Source organism: Halichoerus grypus, chromosome 10, assembly GCF_964656455.1.
Source record: "Halichoerus grypus chromosome 10, mHalGry1.hap1.1, whole genome shotgun sequence".
In the NCBI taxonomy this organism is placed as follows: Eukaryota; Metazoa; Chordata; class Mammalia; order Carnivora; family Phocidae; genus Halichoerus; species Halichoerus grypus.
The window spans coordinates 118,550,663-118,577,749 of NC_135721.1; the positions used below are offsets into that span (position 1 = coordinate 118,550,663).

General features: G+C 47.3%; 1 protein-coding gene and 1 long non-coding RNA gene across 7 annotated transcripts in view; one reads left to right on the top strand and one right to left on the bottom strand.

Moving 5' to 3' along the window:
* Positions 1 to 27,087, bottom strand: part of LOC144379288 (uncharacterized) — a 1,054,371-nt gene that overhangs the window by 486,471 nt on the left and 540,813 nt on the right. The gene's annotated exons all lie outside the window — the stretch shown is intronic.
* The window catches only part of PPP1R16B (protein phosphatase 1 regulatory subunit 16B), a 93,052-nt gene continuing 88,034 nt past the window's right edge, over positions 22,070 to 27,087 (top strand). For both annotated transcript variants that reach the window (XM_036101597.2, XM_036101598.2), the window contains exon 1: positions 22,070 to 22,157. The gene's annotated coding sequence lies outside the window, so the exon portion shown is untranslated. The remainder of the gene's footprint in view (positions 22,158 to 27,087) is intronic.

Below are 27,087 nucleotides of genomic sequence, written 5' to 3' on the forward strand. Positions count from 1 at the left end.
TAATTTAATACTAGAAAGTTGACCAAAGAAATTGAATAATGAAAAAACAAAAATGGTAAAATAAGTTTATTTGGAAAAAAAAAAAAACAAAATTTAAGGAATACTAGAAAACCTGCCAGAAAAAGACCAACAACAATTTAAAAACTACTAGAAAGAATACATGAAATAATAAGGAAATAATTATTAAAATAAAAATCATAATTACTTTGTACAATTCTTTGCAAATACATTTGAAAAATATAGACAAAAATCGTCATTTTTTTAGGAAAATGGAATTCACCAGAACTGCCCCTAATAGGGATATATAAAGTCCGAATAGACCCATTTCCATACAGAAACTAAAGACCATTGTCACAGAGCTGCCCCCTCAAAAAAGCTCCAGGTCCAGTTAAGTTCACAGAATTCTATTAGCCTTTAAAGACTGGATACTTCCAATGTCCCTTAAACTTTTTCAGAGCGCAGAAAACAAATCCTCTAAAGTATTATTATGCATGACTGCTATCAAAATCTGGTAGATTGCACACACACAAAATTATAGATAGCCCAATCTTACCTAAAATGTCAATGAAGTAAACACAAGTCAATTATTTACAAACAGAATCCACTAGGGGCGCCTGGGTGGCTCAGTCTGTTGGAAGGCTGCGTTCTGCTCAGGTCATGATCTCGGGGTCCTGGGATAGTGCCCCACTTTGGGTTCCCTGCTCGGCAGGGAGTCTGCTTCTCCCTCTGCCCCTCCTCCTACTCATGCTCTATCTCTCTCTCTCTCAAATAAATAAAATCTTTATTTTTTTTGGATTTTATTTATTTGAGAGAGAGAGCATGAGCTGGGGAGAGGGGCAGAGAGAGGACAAGGAGACTCCACACTGAGCAGGGAGCCTGACCTGGGGTTCGATCCCAGGACCCTGGGATCATGACCTGAGCCGAAGGCAGATGTTTGACTGAGCCATCCAGACGCCCAATAAATAAAATCATAAAAAAGAAGAAGAAGAAGAAGAAACCACCAGCACATGAAAAGAAAATACATGCTGACCAAATGAATTTTATTCCAGGAATGCAAGTGTAGCCACCAAATACCAAAAATCTCAGAGCCTTAACGCACGGTTTATTTCTTATGGTGCGTGTCCAGTGATTGTCATCGTGTGTGTGGTTTGGGAGGGGCTGCACTGTCCCACATAATCGCTGCACACCATCTTAGGAGTCTGCCACCTCAACGAAAGGAAGGAACAGGAATATGGAGAGTCAAGTCCTGGCTCCGAAATGCTTCTCCCCAGAAGTGCCGCACAGCATACGTGCTCAGATTTCACTGGCCAAAGAAAATAAGTTAGCCGTGTGTGATCTCTTAGCATTCCATTTTACCCCCTCTGCCTAGTTATGCCTCTCTCTTTTTTTTTTTTTGTGATTGCTCTAGAAATTACAACATGCATCCTTCATTTATTGTAACATAGATTAAGTCTATAATACTTCACGTACAATGTAAGAATATTGCCACATATAACTCCATTTTTAACTTTGGGGATTTGCTCTTGGTATCATGTGCTTCACTATTATAAATCCCATAACATATTTTTAATTTTTTAAATTTACTCAGTAGTCTTCTGGAGAAATCTAAAAAGATGGCCTTTTACCTGCACATTGACTCTTTCCGGTCAAGAAAGCGGGGGTAGGAGGACGTTTTCTTGGCATTAGGGCTTGCACATTCTTCTCAGGAATGCTAACAGGATGGGGGAGAGGCTTTCCTCTGGCTGGTGCCTAACGAAGCAGCCTTTTGGAAACCTCCCAGAGGAAATGCAGTGGGATTCTCCCCGCAGCCATTCTTCAACCTGGACAACAAGAATTGTCTGGAAGGCGAATTCACCTGCTTGGCTCTTTCCCTCCTGAGTCACATTTTGATGACCACCGGGCGGGGACTGGGCTGTATCAGATCTTGCCCGCCCTTTCCCGGCCTGGGCAACCATCTGGGGATTGCCTGGGAATCAAGTTGATGGGCATTCCTCAGTCTAGACAAACTTCTGGAAACTCTTTAACTTTAGTTGTGGGAGGAGGAGTTGGCCTGCTGATCATTCCCCAGCTTGGGACACCGGCAGTACTTTGGACTGGGTTTCGTATAAGTATTGTTAAATCTAGAAGGCTTTATAATTGGGCCAGCAATATCCATGCCCTGGTCACTATTCATAATAAAGGACATTCCAAGAGTATCAGCTAAGGAAGTCCTTTTGTTGATAGTGATTCTGTCAGCCTTTGTCATTGGCATGCCTTCGGCCACTGTGAGGAGGTACACTCGATGGCTAAGTACACAAATAAGAATCTGAATAAAACTGACCAGAATATGTACAAAGCCCCCCAAGGAGGAGGAAGAGCTTCTGCTTGACAGCTTTTCCCACATTCTGGGTCTGACAATAGGGAAGCTCTTATAAGATTATTGTGGTCCACTGGGAAATTTGGGGACCTGCCAACTACACCCAGTGAATCCTGGCATCCCCTTCTGTGTGTGCCGAGCCATGGGTTCTGGAAACAGGATGAGTAGACAGACCCTTTGGTGCCTCAAAGTTGTGCCCCAGCTTTGAGGGTGCACCAAAGAAGACATGAATGCAAGACATCCCACGGTTTCTTTTCTGAAATCGGAGCCGATTTTGGAGAAGGACCAAAGTCAAAAGAGCTTCCAGAGGAGCCTGCTTGGGTGAAGAAGATAAGAGCCGGGCGGGTAGCTGGGGAAGGTGAGGTACCTCGGCCTCGGCCCCTTGTGAGCTCCGGGAGCAGAATTGGAAAAGTTCTCAGTGCTCTTTTCCTTTCCACATTCTGAGTTGGCGTTCCCAGGCCTTCTCTTTTCACTCGCTGCTGTCTAATGGGATTCCGGGGCTTGGCCTTGAGCATGGAGAGCCTCCTTATTGACAACTTCTAGTGAAGAGAATCTCAGAAAGAAAAGAAGGAGGTGTTCCCTCTTCCCCTGAAAGTTTGGAAAAGCAGACACTCTCCTGAGAACAGCAGAAAGCCATTTCCAAGAGCCTATTCGGAGAAAATGTGGGCCTCTCCTCAGGCTCTGATTTTGGCTGCAAATGTTATTTGTAACAAAGGACTCTTTAAAGTCATCTGGGTTTCAGAAAAATGTAATCATATGCTGTAAAAAAAAAAAAAAAAACTTTAAAAAAGGTGGCATCTTTAAAATTAAAAAAAAATTAATAGGTAGCTTTGCTTAATTATATATCGCCCAAGTAATAACATTTCATTTGACATTTCTGTTTTAAAAATGAAGGTACAACTCTTTGTCCGTTGTCTGTATTGACCAGAGGAGCTTTGCAATTTCCCTCTTCTTCTTTTTCCTATGACTATGACTTTAAATGAACAATACACAATACAATGTACAAATACTGTATATTTGGCTTTGGAATTGTATATATGTTATATGCAATTATAAAACAAGATTTTATTCAAAATAAGAACACAGTCCTTAAAAATCAAAGGCAAAGTGAAACAAGTGAACCTAATTATCAGGTTGGTAGCTTACTTACACAGAGAGGTCTTATTTTAAGTCTTGAACGAGGTGACTTTAATTAGGTGATTTTATTTTAAGTGACTTTTTTCACAGTAGTGAGGAAAAAACCAGTAATTGAATGTACATCTTTAGTGGGATATAGTCTAAGAACAAAAAAGGACTGTAAAGAAATCTTGCTATTTTCAGCAATTATGTTGTTAGTAATGGCATTGGTGTGGCTATTCTGAAGATATATATATATATATATGAGATATATATATATATATATATATATATATATATATGCAAATAATTATGTTAAGGTTGCTAGAATCCAGGATTTCCAGCATAAGAAACAAGATATAAAAATATAAAATCAGGGGCACCTGGGTGGCTCAGTCGGTCACACGTCCAATTCTTGATTTTGGAGATGGAGCCCTGCATCAGGCTCTGGGCTGGGCATGGTGCCTGCTTAAGATTCTCTCTCTCCCTGTCTCTCAAAAAAAAAAAAAAAAAATATATATATATATATATAAAATCAAAAATGAAAAGTCCTGTAATCCTATATTTGAGTCATAAGTATCAGTATGAACACGTGATGTATTTTCTCTCTAAAAGTATTAATTTCTTAGCTGAAATATGATCTGGAAATAATGAAGAGCCCAGTTATCAAGGAACACCCCTAGTGTGGCTTCTCATTCAAAGGAACCAGGGCTCATTAGAAGGAACTGTTTCTTATTAAAAGGAACCAGGGCTCCTTGGAGAAATGGCTGCTTCCAGTTCTGGGGCAGGAAATAGACAAGATGAACCTGGACTATCTTGTTGCATCAGAAAGCAAGGAAACTATCAAAGACTCCCAAAGACTCCTGGGATCATATTGAAAGAACTCAGGAGCCAACTTGAAGTGGCTCCCACTGGCCAAGGAATGAGATCACTGGACATTCAGAAAGAATAAAAATGAAGGGTTAAAGCACATCAGATATTAAAATCCACGAATTCATCATTGGTTATCTTTGGAGGAACCAGCTCATAATTCTGCAAACGATATAAAGTGAAAGAAGCAGGCATTGATCCGGCCTTTCCTGTACCAACCGTTTCCCATGGTAAACAAATAGATGATAAGGGAATTTTTCTTTATAGAGGATTTCCAGCTAATACATGAAGAAAGAATGATAGAATACCCCTATTGTCTAACTCCTGATAATGGCAAGGGGCCATGATCATCAAACCCTGCTAGGAACCATCGGGTGAAGAGCTGAAGGTACCTTTATAATGGACAGATATCAGGTGCCTTCTGATATGAGGCATTATAACACATTGAACACCTTCATGAAGTACTCTTACAAAAAATTTTTAATCTGAATCTGGTCAGGCCTCCAAATTTAACTGCCAGTTTCCTGGAAATATTGGGAGCAGAGAAACATTGTATAAATTAGGGTCCCAACAGGAAGCAGATGGTGAACTCCGATTAGGAAAATTCCAAGAGGAGTTATTTATCCAGGTGAAGGCAGCATGGAAAGAATTAGTGGGATGAGGGGCAGAGAAGCCTTCACCAGTAGAAACTGGAAAGGGAGGGAGTTGTGTCTTGAGAGGAACAATTACCTTCAGTCAAGAAGCACAGCCAACCCAAGGTGGCCTTGCAGTTGGGGGGCCAGGGAAATGAACACACTGAGCTCACTCTTCTCCCTCCCTCCCATTCCCACCAGGGCTCCCTATTGGCCAAACCCTGGAGCCAGAGTGTGAGCCAGCCTAGTGGATGCTGTCCACGAAGGTCAGCCTCCAGGGGAAAAGACCAGTGTGGAGAAGGGTGGAAGGAGGACCTGAGTGGGGCAAATGAGTAAAATCAGTCACAAACATGCTAACATCATGGGGATGCAATCAGCAAAATTCAGAATGCAGAGAACTCTCCAGGACAAACAATCTTCCTTTTTTTCCGGAAACTTCCATCAAATAAATTGCAAAGAGGGGAAAAAAGAGGTCCAGTGGGGAAACCTATAAATTAACCTTTCCCCCCTGCCCCCAACAAATAAACTGCAAAGTGGATAAAAGGAAGGAAGACCTGTAAATTAAAAGACACTTGAAACCAAACGCAAATATGAAGTTTGGACCTTGTTCGGATCCTGATGGTAATGAATCAATTGTTAAACAAAATAAACTTCTGAAGAAATCCAGGAAATGTGAACTCTGGATAGTTGATGATACGAAAGAATTATTGATACGTTTTTATTTTCCGATGTGCTTGTTATGCTGACAGAGGGGTGGGGAGGCTTATCGAGATACCTACTGAAGTATTTGCAGATGAAATGATGTGTCTGGGATTTGCTCCAGAGTAATCAAGTGGGGCAGAGGGGCGGGTGTGTGGTGGGGGAGGTACAGAGGAAAAGTGGCCATCTGTTTGGGGGGGTAGGCACACCCCTGTTCATTATCCCTCTGTCTACTTTTGCTTGTGTTTGAAGTTTCCCATTTAAAAAAGTAAAGTACTAGTACTCCAATCTAGCCTTGTTTTTTTTTGTCCTGTAGCAATCGGTCTCAGATATTATGCAACATTACTGCATTTGGAGCGGCTGCTCTCTCATCTTTGAAAAATGTATGTGCATACGTATCTGCCACAAACATGGTGGATAACTCCACGGGAATGTGATCTGCATATCCATGACACAGATATATGCTAATATAGCAGATGATACACAGCAAAACAGTGTTTCTTGGAGATCACACCACATCAATACAAAGAGAGCTTCCACATTCTCTTTTTTTCCTTTGTTCTTATGTGTGTGTGTGTGTGTGTGTTTTTAAAGATTTTATTTATTTATTTGACAGAGAGAGATAGCGAGAGAGGGAACACAAGCACAGGGGAGCTGGAATAGGACGCTGGGATCATGACCTGAGCCACCCAGGTGCCCCTCCTTTGTTCTTATGTTTAACGGAAAATGCATTCACAAGATTCTGAAAAACCACCCTCCAATCCTTTGCTCTTTCATACCAAGAAATGTGATAAGAATTGCAACCATTTTCCTGTCATGGGTGTTTGTCATTTGACTTTGTTGGGTGTTTTTCCATGCAGAATTCCTTATGGTCTCAAATCAAACAATCTTTTAAAATTGCTTTTGGGTTTTATCTCATACTTAGCAGTATGAGATAATGAAAAAAAACCTTCCGTTTTCTTTCCATATATTTAATTCTTTTAAACCTTTTAAAAAAAGATTTATTTATTTGAGAAAGAGAGTGAGTGGGAGGGAGAGGGAGAGAGAATCTGAAGCAGACCACGCTGAGCGCAGAGCCCGAAGTGGGGCTTGTACTCAGGGCTCCATCCCACAACCGTGAGATCATGACCTGAGCTGAAACCAAGAGTCAGACGCTTAACTGACTGAGCCACCCAGGTGTGCCTCTTTAAAACCTTTTTATGTAAAAAACAAAAACAAAAACAAAAACAAAAACCATAAATAATGGCATAAAATATAAGTGCACAACCTAACACCTTGTTATAAAATGAGCACCTGCGTCATCACGGTGGTCGAGAAACTGAACATTGCTACTCTGAGCCCCCTCCCCAGGAACCCCCAGCATGATCTTTCCTGATCGAAATCTGCTCCTATCCCCTGGTAAGAAGCTACTGTACCAACCTCTAGAGTATTCCTTCTGGTGCTCTTTATAGTTTTACCACGGAATTCTGCATCCCTAAACATGGTCTTTAAGATCCATCCCTGTTACATGCGGTTCTGTATTCAGGCCTGTTGTTCTATAGTATTTTACTGACGTGTATACCATGATTTATTTATCCAGTTGAAATTTATGTTGGTGTAGGTTTATGGTAGAACTCCAGCTGAATTACTTTTCAGATAACTAGCCAGTTGTACCAACAGTATTTATTAACTAATCCATCTCTTTTCCACTGATTTAAATGCCACCTTTATTATTTATTAAATGACCTTATATTTTTTGGTCTAGTTCCAGACTCACTCATCTGCTCTATTCATCTCTCTGTCTATTCCTGAATTCATAATGAACTATTACTCTCACTTTGTTGCACACTTTAAAATGTAGCAGAGTCTGTCTCCCCAGAATTCTCTCTCTCTCTTTTTTTAAGAACTTATTTTTATATTCTTGCATGATCCTTGGAATCAGTTAGTGAAATTCCAGAATACTCCTGTTGGAATATTTGTTTGCATCCCATTAAAATTATGGATTAAATGATGAAAGGTGGGATCTTTTCTTTATTGAATCTTCTAGCCCCAAATGGAAAAGTGCCTTTTTCCTTTATTCAAGTCTTCACATCACACAATAGACTTCAAAAGTTTTATTCATATATTTCCTGCACATTTTTTTTGTGAAGTAAACTCACTCATTCAAACATTTGAGTAGTATTCCATGATGTTTCATGTCACGATTTATTTAATTATTCCACCTTTTTTTTTTTTTTTTAAGATTTTATTTACTTGTCAGAGAGAGAGAGAGCAAGCAGGGGGAATGGCAGGCAGAGGGAGAAGCAGGCTCCCCACCGAGCAAGGAGCACGATGCAGGGCTTGATCCCAGGACCCTGGGACCATGACCTGAGCCGAAGACAGACGCTTAACTGACTGAGCCACCCAGACGTCCCTTAATTATTCCACTTTTGACGGCATTTGAATAGATCTGTTTCTAAGTTTATTCCATTACAAACAACGCTGCAGTAAATATCCCTGCACACACACATATTTGGAATTTGGAAAGGATTCACTCTACACATGAAATTGCTAGACCAAAGGATGTTTTAAATGTTGACAGATGTTGTCAAATTACTGTCCAAAACGATACCAGTTTACACTTTCTATAGGTATCCACCCATTTTCCACCCTTGGATAGATCCCGCATATTTACAACTTTAAAATCTTTTTCTAATGCTCAGTAAATTATATCTCACTGTGGTTTTAGTGAATACTTCTTTGGTTTCTGGTCATTTGTATTTCTTCTGAGCATTCCCCATTCATATCCTTTACCTAGTTTGACATGGGATGTACATCTTTTTCATATACATTTTGTGTATGTTCTTTATTTCGTGTGCATACCTTTTATTAAAGTATGAAACATTTAGTTCTTCTTCAGCGTCTGGCACTATAGTTTTCTAATTTTCTCCATAAAGATCTTATGCAGGTTTATTATTCTGAGATGCTTCTTAGCTTTTATTGCTATTGTAAATGGCATCTTTTTTTTAAGAGGATATTTTCTAATTGTATTGCTGTTACACTGATCTGTATCACTGATGTTCATTTACAAAGCTAGATCTCACAGCCCCGAAGAGCTCTCTTATTAGTGCTCATGATCCGAATGAGAATCTGTTGGATTTTTAAATGCAGAAGATCATAGACCTTTTTTAGTGTCATGTGGTCAACAGGTAATTAAGCAAGTCTTGCGATGTAGAATCCAGAAAGTGGGGAGAGGGAGACAGAACTGCAGAGGCAGAGGCTGGAGGAAAGTGAGGAAGCAGGACAGGCAAGAGATGGTCGAGAGAGACAGAGGAGGTGGGCAGACCGGGAAGCCTGGGGGTGTGTGCGGGGAGCGGCCGGCGGAGAAATGAGGGTTTGAGTAAGTGTGCCTGGGAATTTTGTATCTGTATGCCCTTCACGGTGTTTGAAAAATAAAAGCGGAGTTCTGGGTAACGTTCTTGGGGACCGAACTGTGCTTGTGTGATGGGACTGGACGCCTGGGATCCCGGCTCATTCCTGCTGCAGGATGCGCCGACCAAGCGTGAGACCCCGCACCGAGAGTGAGGGGACTAAAGAAGGAAGAAAACAGGAAGAATAATACTCCATTAATATAACAGAAGAAACAACTAGGCCGCAAAGAGGCAACATCACTAATTAAAGAATTGTGTGCTGTCCCGAAAAAAATAGGGAATATGGTGATAAACGTATATCAAATAAAATTAAAATCTATAAGGTCCTTGATATTAAGTAGAGGTTTATAGCAAAAAGGTAAAATAAAATAATGTATTTATTATTATATTTATTTTTATAAGTTTATTTATTTTGTATTTTATTATATTCATTAATTATTATTACGCTGTTGTAGCTTTCTAGATGGACAGGTCTGGGCTGGAATTCTGGGTCCTCCACTCACAAGCTGTGTGAACTTGGGCAAAGATAGGCAATCCCTGAGACTGAGAGGTCAGCAAAGAAGGCAAACATGGGACACAAACACGCTCGCTGGCTTACGACCACAGGGAAATCCAGGCCCCAGCTGGGACCCCTGAGTCAGGTCCGCGGGCTGGGTCCTTCTCTGCCCTTGCGCTCTCATCCTTGGGTCCGCTCAGGTCTGGTGCACCAGGTGGCAGTGTTCCGAGAGAGCCAGGCTTGTGCACATGTGCCTTTGGAGCTCCTTCTTGCATCACATTTGCTGATGTCCCACTGGCCACAGCAGGTCACTTGGACAAGTCCCAAGTCCATGTGGGAGGGGGCCACGCGAAGGCATGGATATCGAGAGGTGTGGTTCATGGGGGACCGTTAATGTGATAGCATTACAATGGAATGGACAGCGTCCTGTGCAGGGCACGCTTGACCCTCAGCCCCTACTCACAAGCTCAAGTGAGACCTTCCCAGGAGCAGCCAGAGCATAAGCAGGTAAGACCAGCAGATGGGGCTGGCGCTGGTACAGTCCGAATTATTGCAGGGGACTGTTGCTTTGATAGGAGGGTTGAACCAGGATCGGGGCAGCCCAGGGGAGGCCATCAGAGGCCCAGAAGAGCAAGAGGTGACAAACACAGGCTCTGGAACAGGAAGACCTGAGTTCAGGTCTTGACTTTGCCATTTACTTGTTCATAGCTCTGGGCTAGGAACTTCCCCACTTTGGCATCTTCGTCTGTAAAACTGACCTCACATGTTGTTATAAGAGTTAAATGAGATCAGTAGAGCTTAGCTTAGCACAAAGAAGCGGTCCACGAATGGTAGTGGTTGTGGCCAGTGTGGCAAGAGTGGTGGTGAATAGAATGATGGTCAGTGATGACGGGGGACAGAGGGCAGGAGTGCTCTGGATGAGCAGTGAGCTCTGGACGGGTGAGGGCATCCCGGGCAGATGGAACAGCATGTTCAAAGACGTGGGGGTAGGATGAGTCTCATGGGCTTAACACACTGTGATGCTGTTGGAGCAACTGGAGGTGGGGGGCATGCAGATTGTGTTTTCCCAAGAGGCCAGGACTCTCTCCCATCCCCCATGCTCTTCCAACAGTATGGCTGTTATGGGCTGAATTGAATCCCTCCCAATTCATACGTCGAAGCCTAACCCTAGTACTTCGGAATGTGGAGAGAAGGTCTTTAAAAAGGTGATTAAGTTAAAATGAGGCTGTTAGCATGGGCCCTAATCCAATCTGACTGGTGTGCTGATAAGAGGAAATTTGGACACACAGAGACCCAGGGGTGGGCACGCAGAGGGAAGACCAGGTGAGAACAGAGCAAGAGGGCCACCATCTGCAAGCTAAGAGGAGAAGCCCCAGGAGAAACCAAACCTACTGACACCTTGATCTTGGACTTTTAGTCTCCAGAACTATGGGAAATACATTTTTATTGTTTAAGCCACTCGGTCTGTGGTATATTGTGGCAGCCTTAGCAAATCACTACAGTGACCTTGGCATTCCTCCCATTTTGGAGGTCCATGTTGTCTCCCCTTGAAGCTGGGTGGAAACGTTCACACTTGAGCCAAGCCGCCATGCTGGCAGGAAGCCCGAGCTCACGTGGAGGGGCCCCATGGAGAGGCCCTATGTAGATGTTCCTGTTGACGACCTCACTGAGGTCCCGCTGACACTCAGTGCCAGTCAGCACACACGTGAGTGAAGACACCTCCAGATGATCCCAGCTGCCAGCTGTTGAGTCACCCCCAACCCCGAGTCTTCCCAGCTGATGCCCCAGATAGGTGGAACAGAGACAAGCTGTCCCTACTGCGCCCTTTCCATATTTGGGACCTGCAGAATGTAGGAGCGTAATAAAATGGTTGTTTCCCTCACTAAGTTTTTAGGAAGTTTGTTACACAGCAGCATGAATTCCCAAAGGCTCTTCTAGAGCAGCTCCCACAGACCTGGCTCTCGCCTGTAAAGGCAAGGACCCCTGCTCTCCATCCAGCGCACTCCCAGCCTTGATGCAGAGCTGTTGCTGCCACCTGGCGGCCAATGGAAAGAATGCAAGACCCACCGTTCTCCCGTTCTTTTTGTTTATTTATTTATTTACTTATTTATTTATTTTAAATTTTACTTAATTAACATATAGTGCAATATTGGTTTCTGGAGTAAAATTCAGTGATTCATCACTTACATACAACACTCAGTGCTCATCACAACAAATGCCCTCTTTAATACCCATCAGCCATCTAGTCCATCTCCCACCCACCTCCCTCCACCACCCCTCAGTTTGTTCTCTATCATTAAGAGTCTCTTGGGGTGCCTGGGTGGCTCAGTCGGTTAAGCGTCCGACTCGATTTCAGCTCAGGTCTTGGTCTCAGGGTCGTGAGGTCAAGCCCCATGCTGGGTGTGGAGCCTACTTTATTATTTTTTTTAAAGATTTATTTATTCATGGAGAGAGAGAGAGAGAAAGAGACAAAGAGAGCACAAGCAAGGGGGGGGCAGAGGGAGAGGGAGAAGCAGACTCCCCGCTGAGCTGGGAGCCCAACATGGGGCTCCATCCCAGGACCTGGAGATTGTGACCTGAGCCCAAGGCAGACGCCCAACCATATGAGTCACCCAGGTGCCCCTGGAGCCTACTTAAAAAAAAAAAAAAGTCTTTTATGGCTTGTTTCCCTCTCTCCTTTTTTTCTTTTCCCTTCCCATATGTTCATCTGTTCTCTTTCTTAAATTCCACCTGTGAGTGAGATCATATGGTATTTGTCTTTCTCTGACTGACTTATTTCACTTAGCATAATACCCTCTAGTTCCAGGCACGTTGTTGCAAATGGCAAGATTTCATTCTTTTTGATGGCTGAGTCATATTCCATTGTGTATATATAACACAACTTCTTTATGCATTCATCAGTCGATGGACATTCGGGCAGAGTTTGGCTATTGTTGATAATGCTCCCTTTCTTTTTATTTTTTTTCCTGATTTTCCTATTGCTCCCTTTCTCTTTAAGAGAAGCTTATTCTCACTCATTCTTTCATTCCACAGACATTCACAATCCCTGATGGTGGTGGGTCAAGTGTAGTTTTAAAAAGCATAATCTAACATTACTGGTTCTTATATGCTTTTGTCTGTGGTCATGAGATTTCAAGTCCTCAATCCCTTAAACTTTCTTCTAAAATCCAAAATTCTCTGAAAACGGAAAGGTTTTCATCAGTTTACAAAACCTCGCTCAGGAGCTAGGCCTTATCTGAAATGACATGAAGCTATGTATCCTCTCTCATTAACATTTCTCAGCAGAAATATTAGTGTTTGAATATGCCCTAGACTCCTCTAGGGGTGTTATATAATAGGGAGTGCTGGTTCTCAAAGTGTGGTCCCCAGACCAGCAGCATCAGTGTCCACTGGGAACTTGTCAAACATGGAAATTCTCAGGCTCCACCCCAGCCCTACTGAATCAAAAACTGGGATGGGGTCTAGCCATCTGTGCTTTAATAACCCCTAATGGTGATTCTGGTTCTTGTCTAAATATGAGAATCACTGATCTCATGAGTATATACTCTATAGAGTATATGCATCACATTGCATTTATAAAACCCAAAAGCCTGAATTCTAAAGCACATTTTGGTCCCCATGGTTTCAGATAAGAGATTCCTTGCAGACTTGTATTTTGAAATTTGAAGTCACGTTAAAGGAAGCCATGAGATCTTTGTGTTTAAGAGGGCATTGGGGATGCCTGGATGGCTCAGTCGGTTAAGGTTAAGCGTCTGCCTTTGGCTCAGGTCATGATCTCCAGGTCCTGGAATCGAGCTCCACGTTGGGCTCCCTGCTTAGCGGGGAGTCTGCTTCTTCCTTTCCCTCTGCTGCTCCCCGCCTCGCTCGTACTCTCTCTTTCTCTTAAATAAATAGATAGATAGATAAATAAATAAATACAATCTTAAAAACAAGTAAAAAGGAAGAGGGTAGTGGTTCCTTGTAGAAAGGGTGATTAATAATAATAAAAGTCAACTTCTCCTGAGTGTTTATAACATACCAGGCACTGTGCTAAGTGCCTACGCTCATCAAGTCCATACAATGAACTTAGAAAGTGGGCATTTTCATCATCCCCATTTTATGAGTGGGAAAACTAAGGCCAGGGGAGTGAGCAATTACCAAAGCACGGAGAGGGCCACCAACAGGAGCTGTGGCCTCCAGTAGAGGGACACAGCCAACTCACGTGACCTTGTTTCTTCAGTACTGTGAATCCTGGGGCACCTCTCTTTGGCTAAACTCTACCAGTCAGAGGACAAGGGAATCCCTATAGCTTAACCTGCAGGGGGGCTGAGCAGGGTGAAAGATTGAGAATAGGGGCCATGTGTTATATTTCTATAGCATGTGTATATATCCTAACCAAATGCTACCCTGTTTTTAAATACCAAAGTATCACATTGCAAGTATCCATTTGCAACTTGCTTTCTTCTCTCACTCACATTTCGTTTTCCATATGTATCTATGTTGATACAGGTAGATTTATTTCAGTTCATTTTCTCTGTTGTTTAGCATCCCATCATATTCAAATAGCCCTTCACTTATTGGTATCAATCCCCTCTTGGTGGGTAGTTAGAATGTTGCCCATCTTTTGCTATTACAAATAAAACTACAATAAATATTCTTAGACTTCTCTTTTCCTACACAGGTGGGAGTCTCTCTGCAGGCCGGGTGCTCCTAAAAGTGGAGTTGCTGGGGCACAGGACGTGGACCTGCCTATCCAACTTTTCCAAACAATGCTAAATTTCGAAGTGGTTGTACCACTGTTTAGTTCCCCTCACTCCAAGGGGTTCCTGTCATATCCCTGGCCTGTCCCTCACTTGAAAGGACTTTTTTGCCTTTCTGACAGCCGTCCAACTTCTCTCTCCTGGGTGTCTTACTTGCATTTCCCCAAGAATTTCGAAGCTGAGACCCTCTCCAGCCAATCTCTTACGTGAGGATAAGCATCTTGCCTTCTCACTTAGGCTGTGCCTCTTCATCTTCCAAGCCTAGATTTCTAGAAAGCCAAAAGCCCTTTCCTCTCTTGTCTGAGGCAGTAACACATGAAAAATGCCACCTGGGCCTTGGGTGTCACCACTCGGGACTGGAGAGCGACTTTGTTTGCTCTGCATGGTATCTGTCCTTCCCCAGAGGCGAAGAGTGACAGACAGCAGCTGATGGGCACCGAGCTGAGGGCAACCGCGGTAGGGACAATAAAACAAAAATCGTGGGGAAGAAAACCTAAATGTGTCTGCTTTCCAAAATATTGCCACATTTCCCAGAGCTGTTTACTGAACCCTAGGGCATGGTGGGACCGGTGACATGTTCTCCGTAAACCCTTCCAACATCTTGTAAAGCAGGGTCACTTCATCCGCTCCACAGATCCTCCCTGTGCCCCTAAGTGCTGGGCTTTGTTAGGCCCTGGGAATTCAGTGGCGGACAAAACAGACCTGGTCCCAGCTGGTGGTGCCCACCATCTATGTCAGTCTGTCAGGCCTGTCGTGACAAAAGACACACACGGTGGGGGGGGGGGGGCTGAAACAACAGAAACTTGTTTTCTCACTGTTCTGTGGGGTGGAAGTTCAAGATCAAGGTGTCAGCAGGGTTGGTTTTTCTGAGGCCTCTTGGGCTTGCAGCTGGCTGTGTTCTCCCTTTGTCTTTTTTTTTTCTTTTAAAGATTTTATTTATTTATTTGACACAGAGAGAGAGAGTGCATGAGCAGGGGGAGGGGCAGAGGTAGAGGGAGAAGCAGGCTCCCCACGGAGCAGGGAGCCCGATGCGGGGCTCAATCCCAGGACCCTGGGGTCTGAGCCGAAGGCAGACGCCTAACCGACTGAGCCACCAGGAGCCCCTCCCTGTGTCTTTACAGTGTTTTCTCTGTCTTAAACATCTTCCTCTAAGGACGCAGGCCACACTGGATGAGGGGCCACCCATATGACCTCATTTACCTTCATCGCCTCTTTCAAGGTCCTATCCTCAAATGTAGTCCCATTCTGAGGTCCTGAGGGTGAGGACGGAAACATGCATGGAGGTGGGATGGGAACACAACTCAGCCCATAACACTCTCTAATGGCAGAAGCAGACATTCATCCAGCGGTTACAAAGCTAGGTCAAATTATAGCTGTGTTCTCGGGGTTTGACTGAGAGGCTTCTAGGAAGCCTTCACTGAGGAAGTGACATTTGGGCTGAGCCCCAGAAGAAGGGCGGGAGTTCAGCAGGGAAAGAGGAGCAGGTCAAGCAGAGGGAAGAGGATGCGAGAGATGAGAGATGGCAGTTCCCTGCAGGGCATTGGAGAAATGAAAGGCAGCCAGGTTGTTGGGGGGGGGGGCAGGAACGGTGACGCCCTGCATCAGGTAAAAATCACCGGGGCACCCCTTAAAAACACAGATCCTGGGCCTTACTCCAGGCCTCCTGAATCTGAATCTCCAAGGGAGGGGGCTCAGGTACCTGCATTCTTTCCCACTGTCCAGATTTTGTGATTTTGAAAAACATCAAACTTGCAGAGAAATTGAAAGCAAAGTCCAAGGAACACTTGGATAGCCTCCACCTAGATTCACCAATGGTGACTATTTCGGCACATTTCTGCTTTTCTTTCTTCCTCATTCACCCTCTCCTCAGCAGGCATCCCCTAAGAATAAGGGAAGGACCTTTCCTCCATAACCACAATACCGTGATCATAGCTCAGAGTATTAAGGTTGATTCAGTAATGGCATCTAATATATACACTCTTTACTTTTTCGATCCAGGATCCAATCAGGGTCCACGCTTTATATATATATTTTTGGTTATGTCCCTTTAATCTCTTTTAATCTAGAAGAACTCCCCATCTTTACAAAAAATTAACTTTTTAAAAGAGAGTCTAGGCTTGTGGAATGCCCCACATTCTAGATTTGTCTAAATTGTCCTCATGATTAAAATCAGGTTAAGTATTTTTGGCAAGAATATGACATAGATGATGTTGCGTACATCATATTACATCACATTAGGGCACGCACACAATGTCAGGTTGTCCCATTCTTGGCGATGTTGGGTTTGATCATTTGGCTCAGGTGGGGGCTTCTGGATCTCTCCATTGTAAAGGTACATTTCCCCCTTTTTAATCAGTACATAATTTGGGACAGTGATCATTTGAACCACGTGAATATTCTGTTATCCGGCAACTTTTTACTCAGTGGCTCTAGCATCTGTTGATGACCCTTGTCTCCTTAGTTGTTATTAAACTGGTGACTGCACAGTGGCATCTGCATTTTTAATAAGTGCCCCAGGTGATTCTTTTACTCAGGAAATTTGGGAAACTCTGCTTAAGTCAAGGTAAGGGATGCAGGAGAATGAGAGGTCACTATCCTGGCAGCTGGAGGCATTAACTAAGACCTGTTGTTCTTTAGAATCAGTTACAGTGCATATCCCGAGGCCCCCGTACTACACCTAAGAATGAGGAAGGAGTGCAAAGGACAGGCCTGGGAAGCAGCGTTTTAACACTCTTCCTTCCTGGGTAATTCGGTGCTTCCCAAACATAGACTTAGGTAGCCATCCTTAGCCTGGCTGCACATTGCATTTTCAACTCACCTGGGGAGTTTTTGTGATCTGTGTGTATATGTGTGTGTCTAGAGGTAGGAGCCCCACCTCCAGAATCTGATTCAAATGGCCTGGGGTAGAGCCTGGCCATCAACCTTTCCCAAAGCTCCCTCCGTGATTCCAACATCCTGCCAAGGTTGACAGCCACTCACTGGGTTCCGAGGGTTCTCTGTAAACTGAATATAAAAATGAAAACCCATCTCTCCGCTCTCCTAGTGACCCTGAAACTCCCAGTGTTGCAGGACTGAGCTCACCTGCTAGCTGAAAACATCTGGTGCTCCCTCGACACCTCTATGGGGCTCCCACTGTGTGCAAACATTTCTGACTGTGTTCTTTGGGAAGAGGTCAAAGAAAGGTCACTTCCCTCAAAAGCACGAGGACGTGGGAAAAAATACACACACAAACACATGCAAGTCTTGTACAAAAGGAGTTTCGCAGACCAGGAAACTGACCCTCTGGAAGGGGAAATGACCGCCCAGCAAGTTCACGGTGGAGCCAGGACCCGTGGCCAGCGTGCCTTTCTACCCCTCTGGCTCATTTTCCCCTGAGCCCATGCTGCACTTGCTGCACGTCTGTTGGTTGGGCCTGGCCCGCCGCCAACACCTTCACCAGCCACCTAGCAAGGCTCACCGGGGGCCAGGCATCGAACTCGTTATCTGCTACATGAATGAATGTAGCTGGCCCAACACCTGCCCACTGGCTGGCATTAAGAACCAGTGGCTCAGATAACCTTGAAAATGAATCCCTTTGAGCTGGATTAGCTCATTTTCCCACAGACTCAGGAGTCTCTGGGCCTTTCTTCTTCTGGAGTCCTTGCTTTACATCAGAGCAAACCTATACTGCACCCCAATTCTACCTTCCGTGTCATGTGTATGTAACAATGAGTTCACTCGAGCTGCACTTGACCAGTTAAACAAAAGTTATTGTAGATATTTAATTCTATATTTATAAACACTCACGTTTCAGATTTTATGCATTGGGGCCAATCCATTTATTCTTCGGTCCTCAAACATTTCCAGTGGTCTGTTAGAATGCTCCTTGGCCTTGGACTGCACCCTAATGTCTCACAGACTGCAGCTGAACTCAAAATAAAGGGCAGGCCTTTCCTGCCTGGGGACGGAGGCTTGGAGGACACGGTCAGTGTTGCTTTCAAAGGACCAGTTAGCTTCTTTTGGGGAAAACTTCACTGCGATACAATTCATATACCATACAATTCACCCATTTAAAGTGTACAATTCAGTGGATTCTGGTATATTCATGGTTGGGCAACCAATCACCACATCAGTTTTAAAACCTTTTCATCACCCCCCTAAAGAATCTAGTGTCCTTTATCATTCATGCTCCACTTGCCCCCCAAACCCTCTCCCAACTCCAGACAACTGCTGATCTACTATCTGTCTCTAGAGATTTGCCTCTTCTGAACATTTCACAGCAACGGAATCACGCAGTATGTGGTCTTGTGTCTGGTTTCTTTCACGTGGCACAATGTTTTCAAGGTTTATCCATGTTGTGGCCTGTGTCAGAACTCCATTCCTTTTGATGCCCAAATAATACTGCGTGGTATGGATATACTGCATTTTATTTATCCATTCATCATTTGATGGACACTTGGGTTGTTTCCACTTTGGGGCTAGTATGAAGAGTGCTACCATGAAGGTTCGTGGACAGGTTTGGGTGCATGTATGCTTCTATTTCTCTCAGGTGTGTACCTACCAGTGGAATTTCTGGACCATCTGGTAACTCTGTGTTGAACATTGTGAGGAACTGGCAGACTGTTTTTGAAAGCAACTACACCATTTTACATTTCCACCAGCGATGTATGAGGTTTCTCATTTCTTCACATCCTTGCCAACACTTGTTATTGCCTGTCTTTTTGATTATAGCCATCCTATTAAGTTTGAAATTGTGCCTCATTGTGGTTTTGCTCTGCATTTCCTCCATGGCTAATGATACTGTGTATCTCCTCATGTACTTACTGGCCACTTATATATCTTCTTCGGAGAAATATCTATTCAGATTCTTTGTCAAATTTTTAATTGATTTATCTACCTTTTTATTATTGAGTTATAAGAGTTCCTTATATATTTTAGATACAAGACCTTATCAGATATACTATTTGCAAGAATTTCCTCCCATCTTGTGGGTTATCGTATTAGTTTGCTAGGGCTGCTGTAACAAAATAGCACATTCTGGGTGACTTAAACCACAGAAATTTCTTCTCACAGTTCTAGAGGCTAGAACTCCAAGATCAAGGTGTCTGGAGATATGGTTCCTTCCAAGGTTTCCCTCCTTGGCCTGTAGATAGCCATCTCCTCCATGTGTCTTCATGAGGTCATCGCTCTATGGGTACGTCCCTGATGTCTTTTCCTCCTCTTTAAAGGACACTAGTCGTACTGGATTCAGACCCCACATTATGGGCCTCAGTTTATTTTTATTTTTTATTTTTTTAAGATTTTTTTTTAAAGAATTTTTTTTTTTTAATTCATTTGAGACAGAGATACAGAGTAAGAGAGAAAGCAGGAGCAGTGGGGAGGGGCAGAGGAGGAGGGAGAAGCCGACTCGCCGCTGAGCAGGGAGCCCGATGCGGGGCTCGATCCTAGGACCTGGAGATCATGACCTGAGCCTAAGGCAGACGCTTAACCGTCTGAGCCACCCAGGTGCCCCTGGGCCTCAGTTTAATTTAATCACCTCTTTAGAGACCTTATTACCTAATACAGTTACATTCTGAGATACTGGGGGTTGGGACTTCCACATGTGAAATTTGGGGGGGGGAACACAATTCAGCCCATAACAGTTATCTTTTCACTTTCTTGATGGTGTCCCAACTTTTGTAACACAGAAGTTTTTTTGTTTGTTTGTTTGTTTTATCAAGTCTGACTTATCTATTTTTTTCTGTGTTGCTTGTGCTCTAGGTGCCATATGTAAGAAGCCATTACTTAATCCATGGTCACAATTCATGCTAATGTTTTCTTATGAGTGTTTTGCAGTTTTAGCTCTTACATGTCAGTCTGGTCTGTTTTGAGTTAATTTCTGTATATGGTGTGAGGTAGGGGTCTGTCCTCCTTCTTTTGCAGATGGAAATCCATTTGTCCCAGCACCATTAGTTGAAAAGACTATTTTTTTCCTCATTAAATTGTGTTCTCACTCTTGTTAAAGATCAGTTGGTTGTAAGTGTAAGGGTTTATATCTGGACTCTCAGTTTTATTCCATTGATCAATATGTCTATCCTTGTACCCATACTACACTGTCTTGATCACTGTAGCTGTGCAGTAAGTTTTGAAATCAGGAAGCATGAGTCCTCCACCTTATTCTGAGTGCACTTGAACTTTTGGTATCAAACATGGTGAGAGCTGTGAATGAACAGTAGAGCATGGGGTTTGGGGCCCATCCTCAAGGCTTCATGTCAGGAACACAGGCTCAAGTTTGACACCTGCCTTGGAGAGATGGATTCCCGCCCTGTCAGCCCACAGCTCCTCATGACAAATCAACGGAAACATTCTGCAGAGAACAATGATCCCCTTGGGTTATTTTAAACATCACTTTATGTCTTCCCTACCTGCTCTGCTCCCTAATTGCTCTTTCTGAAACAGTGTCATTCACAACTGGATTATTAATGAACTTACAGGGAGCCCAGGGGGTGAATGAGGGAGGGGGCTTTCGGGGGAGGCCTTGGGGGGCCTGAGGGCCTGGAACAAGGCCAGCCCTGAGGTTTTCACTTCCCCAAGAAAGTTTACTGAGTTTCCTTAGCAAACAGGAAATCACTAAACTCAGGTTACACTGTCCACCTCAAAAGAACATTGCAAGTGTGTGATGACCCAGAGGAATTCTTTAAACCAGACTGCTGGGACTTGAAATAACTGTGCAGCACCCCAAAACTCCCCAAACTTAAACCTTGTCTGCACCCCCGCTGGCTGACCCTGGGCTGCCTAGGGCTCCAAGCTGAGGCTGAGAAAGCTCAGGAAACAAGGCCCTTTGTGGAGAAGAGAATTCTATTGTTCTAAAGCCAGTGTTCAGGGAGTGTGGATTCTAGAGAATGTTTTGGTATGGGGTTTTTCCCTTCGTTAACTTTCTCTTCTCTTCTTGGGGGGTGGGGAGGGGAGTAGGGCCCTCTCTAGAGCAACTTAAAAATAGTTAAATCCATTATCCTGTTTAAAAAAAAAAAAAGAAAAAGATGGTGCTCAGAGGGCTGGGGCATTGAGCCCCAGAAAGAGGCTTGAAGTGGAGGATAGAAGGCACCTCGGCGTGTTTTGCTTTTCGTTTTCGCCATTACATCTCTGGAGAGCAGCCCCTGTCTGGGTCCTGCACACCTCAAGCGGTGACAGATGTCAGCGGAGGTACGACCACTTCCTTCCTCCTGAGCCTCACCTCCTTTCTTTTCAGAAAGAGGAAATGATAGGAGGCCACTTCGCAGGCCACAGCCCCCAAGCTCCCACTGATCTCCCCACCCCTTCTCAGCTGGGGAACCTGCCCCAGCTAACACGTCCCCAGGGCAAGGCCTAGTTGGGCTCCTTAACGTCCAAGGAAGCCTTCAGATTCAGGCGGCGCAGGCCCTCAAGGTAGGAGACCTGACTTTCCGGCACTGGTACTAATTCTGGGTGACCTGGGGCAGGTTACTGCTCCCCTCTGGGCTTCATGACGCCCTTCCGTTGAATGGGAGCAAGAATACAGTCGTGGGCTTCCCCCTTTCCGCGTTTGGTGGTTGTGAGGAGGGGGCGTGAGGAGGGGGGAAGACCATCGGGAAGACTGGCCGTGTCCCATCGCCTTCGATTTCCCGCTGCTCAAAGGAGGGGGCCGCACCGCCCTAGGGCCCCGGCACCCTTGGGCGAGCTCCCTCGCCAGGCAGAGGAGCCGGGTGAGCGTGCCCACCCACTTCCCGCGAGCTCAGGCCCCGCCTACGGGGAGGAGCCGAGGGGCGGCGCGGAGGCTGGCGGCCGGGCTCAGCCCGCTTCTGTCGCCGCACGGGCAGCTGCGGCTCGGGGACCGACTGACGGAGCCAGGGCCGGAGCCGCTCGGGGCCGGGCGACGGAGAGCGGGTGAGTTCCCCGGCGGCACCGCCCCTCCCTGCTGGACCCGGCGGGGATGAGGATCGCGGCGGGGAGGTGGTCCCAGCCGCCGAAGGTCTGGCTGGGGGTGTGTGGGCGCGTGGGCCAAGGGCCGGCGGCTGGAGGGAATTGGGGGAGGGGGCACTGGAACGGCGGGTGCCGGGAGCGCAGGCCAGGGAGTCGGGCTGGAGTGGGGGCGTTCTCCGGGTCTGGCGCGCCGACGACGAGGCCGGGGTAGGGGGCGCATCGGCAGGCTGTTGGCTGGGGCCGCCGTGGCCCGATCTTGGGGCAGCCTGTGGGATTTCGGCTGCTTCTGTCGGGGGGCGCAATGCCGGGAAGCGGGAGCCACGACCAGCATCAAACAGCCCGGGCGCCCAGCCTCGGGGCCCGGCATGGGGGTGCCGCCCCCTCGCGTGGTGGCGCCAGGACCCCGCAGGGAGCGCTCCTGCCCCGGCGGGAAAGGTCCCCAGGGCAGGCACCCCCGCGTGCGGACCCGCCCCGCCGCCGGCTCCAGCTGACAGCGCCCGCTGGACCCGGGAGACCCCGCGCGCTTCTTCCCCGTGAGAGGTGCGCCCGGCCTCTCCAAAGGGCCTCCGTGCGCGGGCTGCTGGGTCCCCCGCGCCAGGAGCGCGCCTCTCCTCCCGAGTCCCGCGCCCCGACTCCGGCCGGAGGAGCGCCCCCGAGCGCCTGGGATGGGCAGAACCCGTGCAGCGCGCCCCGGGGAGGTCGCGCAGAGGGGTCTCCCCAAGGTCATCAGGAGCGCCCAGGCTGAGCTGCCCAGACCTCCCCGAGTGGAAAGCAGGGAGGGGGAGGCGCCCGCTTCCCGCCTCCTTCCCTGATGCAGACTCCCTCCCTCCTCCACCACCTCCCCCAGTCCGGACCCGGCTTCACGGGAGCTGCTGCTGATGCAGCTCCCAGCCCCGAGCGGATGGCTGAACCTAGGCGAGCTTCGAAGCCGGTGCTCCCGGGAGGGCCGCGCGAAAAGCCTGGGCCCCGGTGCTCCCGGGCACCTCGGGGGCGGAGAGAGAGGTGGCTGCATAAGCGCTCCTCAGAACCGAAAGCCGAGCTGCTTGCGCGCCCATGTGATTGGCTTCCACATAATGGGCCCCTGTTCTCGCTGTCAGAAGCGCCCACCAGCTCCCCGCGGCCGCGGGCACCAGGTGCCGCCTCTGAATCGCCCTCTGTGGAGGACCCAGGGCCCTGAGGTGCCAGGCGCCCTTTCCCGCAGGGCTCTCTCGGGAAGGGGCCTGTCGTTAGCCGCCTGAACCCGCGTGGTACTTTCCTGTGTGCCCTGCCATTTCCTGCGGCTGGTGAGACACCGAGGGGGAAAAACCCTCCATCTGGGAGGCCTCCCCCTAGGCTGGTAGTAAAGCGCCTTAGCTCAGCCGGTGACTAGCGCTCCGCCGGAGGGCAAGGCACTTGGCCTCTGGGAGCCTCAGTTGCCTCTAGGAAATGGGGCTAATGATCAGGCAGTGGGCAGGGGTGGTGAGGGGCCCCGTGTGAAGTGCGTGGTGCAGTGGAGCAGGACAGGAGGAATGCTCTTAGGTAAATACTGGCGACTTTCATAATGGTTTTGAGCGGGGCGTGTCTCTTCTTTTAGGCAGGAGCAGAAGTGGAGTTCTGGTGGGTGGTTCTGCAGGGGCGGGGGGAGTTTCCACATCTTCTTCCCTCAGCTCCGGCCGTAAAGTTCCAGCCTGCAGGCGGCTTGTGGGCCCTGGTGAGTCCTTTCAGGTCCCTGCCTGCTCACAGGGCAGTCCTACACACATCCCCCAGCCCCCACCCCTTCCCTCCCACCTGCCACCAGGATGTTGGAGGCAAGATGTCACCCAGGCTACTCCGACGTGCAACTCTGCACCTTCCCCTCAGTTGGAGTCTACCCAACAGTGTCCCTCACCCCGAAACCTTTCTGACCCCTCTCCTGGTCCCAGCCTCTGGAGTGTCTCCTTCAGGAAGGCCAGCCCATCCTTCCTATTCCTCCCTCAATCTCCTCTCACTGGGACGTTCACCTGCATGTCTCTGGTTAGTGTGTTGGGGCTCCTTGCATCCTGGTGCTCTCTGGACCTCCTCTGCATGCATGCAAGGACATGCAGGCAAGGCCAATGTTGGTACTTGGTGCTGGAGTGAAGGTTAAATTCTAATCTAGCCGCTAAGTCTGTTTGGCAGCGTGAGTGACATGGGGGAAGAGGATGCTGACACAGGAGGGTGGGAATCCCCCTGAGGCAAGAACCTTGCTGCAGAGCCCATTCAGACTCTTTGGAAACTAGGGCCTCGGGTTCTTCTCAAAGCCAGCCCCATCCCCAGAGTGACCTTTCTCTGGCCAACAGAGGTTGCAGCTAGCCTGGTTTTGCAGATAGCAGAAGGCACATTCCTGGATTCATGCGCTGTGCTTGGACCCTCCGGAACCCCACCCAACCTTGCCCCTTCCCCCAACTAGCTGCCCCAGTCTGCACCCTGCCTGCACCCAGGACTTGAACCATTTGGTGTATAGTGGGTCCCACAGGGCATTTTTCCAGCAGAGACCAGGACATCCTTCTTTCCCTGAGCACATCTTAGAGATTGGGCTCAAGGAGAGCTCCAACAAACAAGCCTGCCTCCTACGGAAAGCTACAAAGTAAGAAGAGCAAGGGCACCAGACAGGTCTAGTTCAAATGATAGCTCTATCCTTAAAAGCTCTGTGATGCTAGGTAAATTATTTACCCTCTCTGAGTCCTGGTTTTCTCATCTGTAGAATGGCAGCAATAGTAATGTCTACGTCGTGGGGTTGTGAGGATTCTGTGAGACCGTAAGACATAGAAGGTGCTTAGGACAGCACCCGGCGCGGGTAGGAATGCAGGAAATGACTATTGTCACCAGCACCACCATTTCCTCCTTTGCCCTGGGCTGTCAGAGGTCCTACCGCCTCCAGTCTGGGGGTGTCAGACCTCTTCTGCCTCTCCCTCTCAGGACTGGGGAAGCCTCTCGGCTGGGGAGGCCTGATTCCTGGGAACTGGAGTCCAGCCTGGGCCTGTCCCCAGGAAGTCTGCGAGTTAGCCTCTCCCGACCCGGGCTGCCATTTCTCAGGATTTGTGGATTCATTCACTAGATATTTACCCCATTCTAGACCTTGTACTTAGGATGGGATTTTAAGATGAATCAAGCAGCTCAGGGCCCCCTCTGCGAGGGAGAGGCCAGCCTGGAAACTGAGATCGAGGACAGTGTGGGAGAACAGCCTCACTGACAAGAAGAGGAGTGGAGAGTAGAGTGGCGGATGGACCGGTGGCCCGGGCCAGCAGACCCAAGTTTCACTCCTGACTCTGCCGCCTCGCTGCTGGGGGGTGATGGGCAGATGCTCAGCTCAGGGCCTTTTAGACATTAATCAGAGCTGTGCACATGTTAGTTGCTATTATTACTAGTCTATGATGACCAGTAACAGGTGGGCAAACTTTGCTGGGAGCACAGCTGAGGTCTTCAGAGACAATTTTCCAGGTGGCGGGTAGCAGGGGCGGGCAGGCTGAGCAGAGAGAGCAGCTTGCACAAACGCACAGGGGCTCGAAAGTGCAGCAGGGTGTCTCTGAGAGCGGTGGGCGGGAGGGGCAGCTGGAACACCATCGCCATGGGGCGTCGTGGAGGCAGGGCGGCAGGCGAGGCCAGGGTGGTGGGCAGAGGTCATCCCGCCAAGGGGTCCCAAGTGATTAAACGCTCACTGATCCGAAGCAGGCATCCTGCGGCCCGTGGAGGGTCGTCTGACTGCACACCCAAGGAAGTCCACGATTAACTTCGGCACGGGAGGGCTGGCCTGCACTCCTCTGCCAATAGGTAACTGTCCCTTCTTCCTTCTCCTGGGAAGGCACGGAGATCCCCTTGTTCTTCCTACTGCTTCTCCTACTTCTGCACCTGTTTCTCCCTTCCTGGGACTCGGTTTCTTTCTTTCTTTTTTTTAAGATTTTATTTATTTATTTGACAGAGAGAGACACAGTGAGAGAGGGAACACAAGCAGGGGGATTGGGAGAGGGAGAAGCAGGCTTCCCGCCGAGCAGGGAGCCCGATGCGGGGCTCGATCCCAGGACCCCGGGATCATGACCTGAGCCGAAGGCAGACGCTTAACGATTGAGCCACTCAGGCGCCCCGGGACTCGGTTTCTTATCCGAAGGAAGGGGATGTGGGTGGAAGAAGTGTCGTGATTTGGCTCCTTATTGATTATAATATTGTACCAAGTGCTTTCCTGGATGCTGGTCACCGTCCAAGGTCTTTGCTTGCATTGCCATGGAATCCTCATAGTGACTTACTGAAGTGGATGCATTTATCCCCGTTGCACAGAAGGGGACACTGAGGCACCGAGGGTGAGGCGATTTGCTGAAGGGCGTGCAGCTCCTAAGTGGCAGGAATTCATGTGTGGGGGTCTCCAAAGCTGCTATGTACTGTCCTATACCATTTCACTCATGCTCCTTCTAAATATCTAAAGCTGACTGCAGAACGTCCGACTTCTTTCACTGTCTACCGTTGGATGCTGGGCAGTAGGCACCTTGGAGATGGGTCACAGTGGGGTGTGCTCTAGGTAACTGGACACTGCCCCATTCTCTCCCTGCCCTGATTTTTGGGGAGGCCCTGGGTGCAGGCACGTGGCAAAGGGGAGGAGGTGTCCCTGCATGTCTCAGAGTTCAGGGCGGCGTTTCTCGGCCCCACAGGGTCCCCCAAACATGCCTTGAGGCAGGCAGTTTGCAACTTGATTGATGTGCCAGGTGGTGGTTGAGTTCCCCCGTGACCCCCAGGAAGGAATGAGCCTTTTAGGATGGCCAGTCAGAGCATCACGTGACCCTACCTGTTTTCAGAAGGCAATGGCTCAAATTTCCTTTTCCTTTTCCGAGGCAGACTTTAGGTTCAAATCCCAGTTCTGCCTTCCACTGGCTTTGGGACCTTGGGCGATTTCTTCACTTTCTTGAGC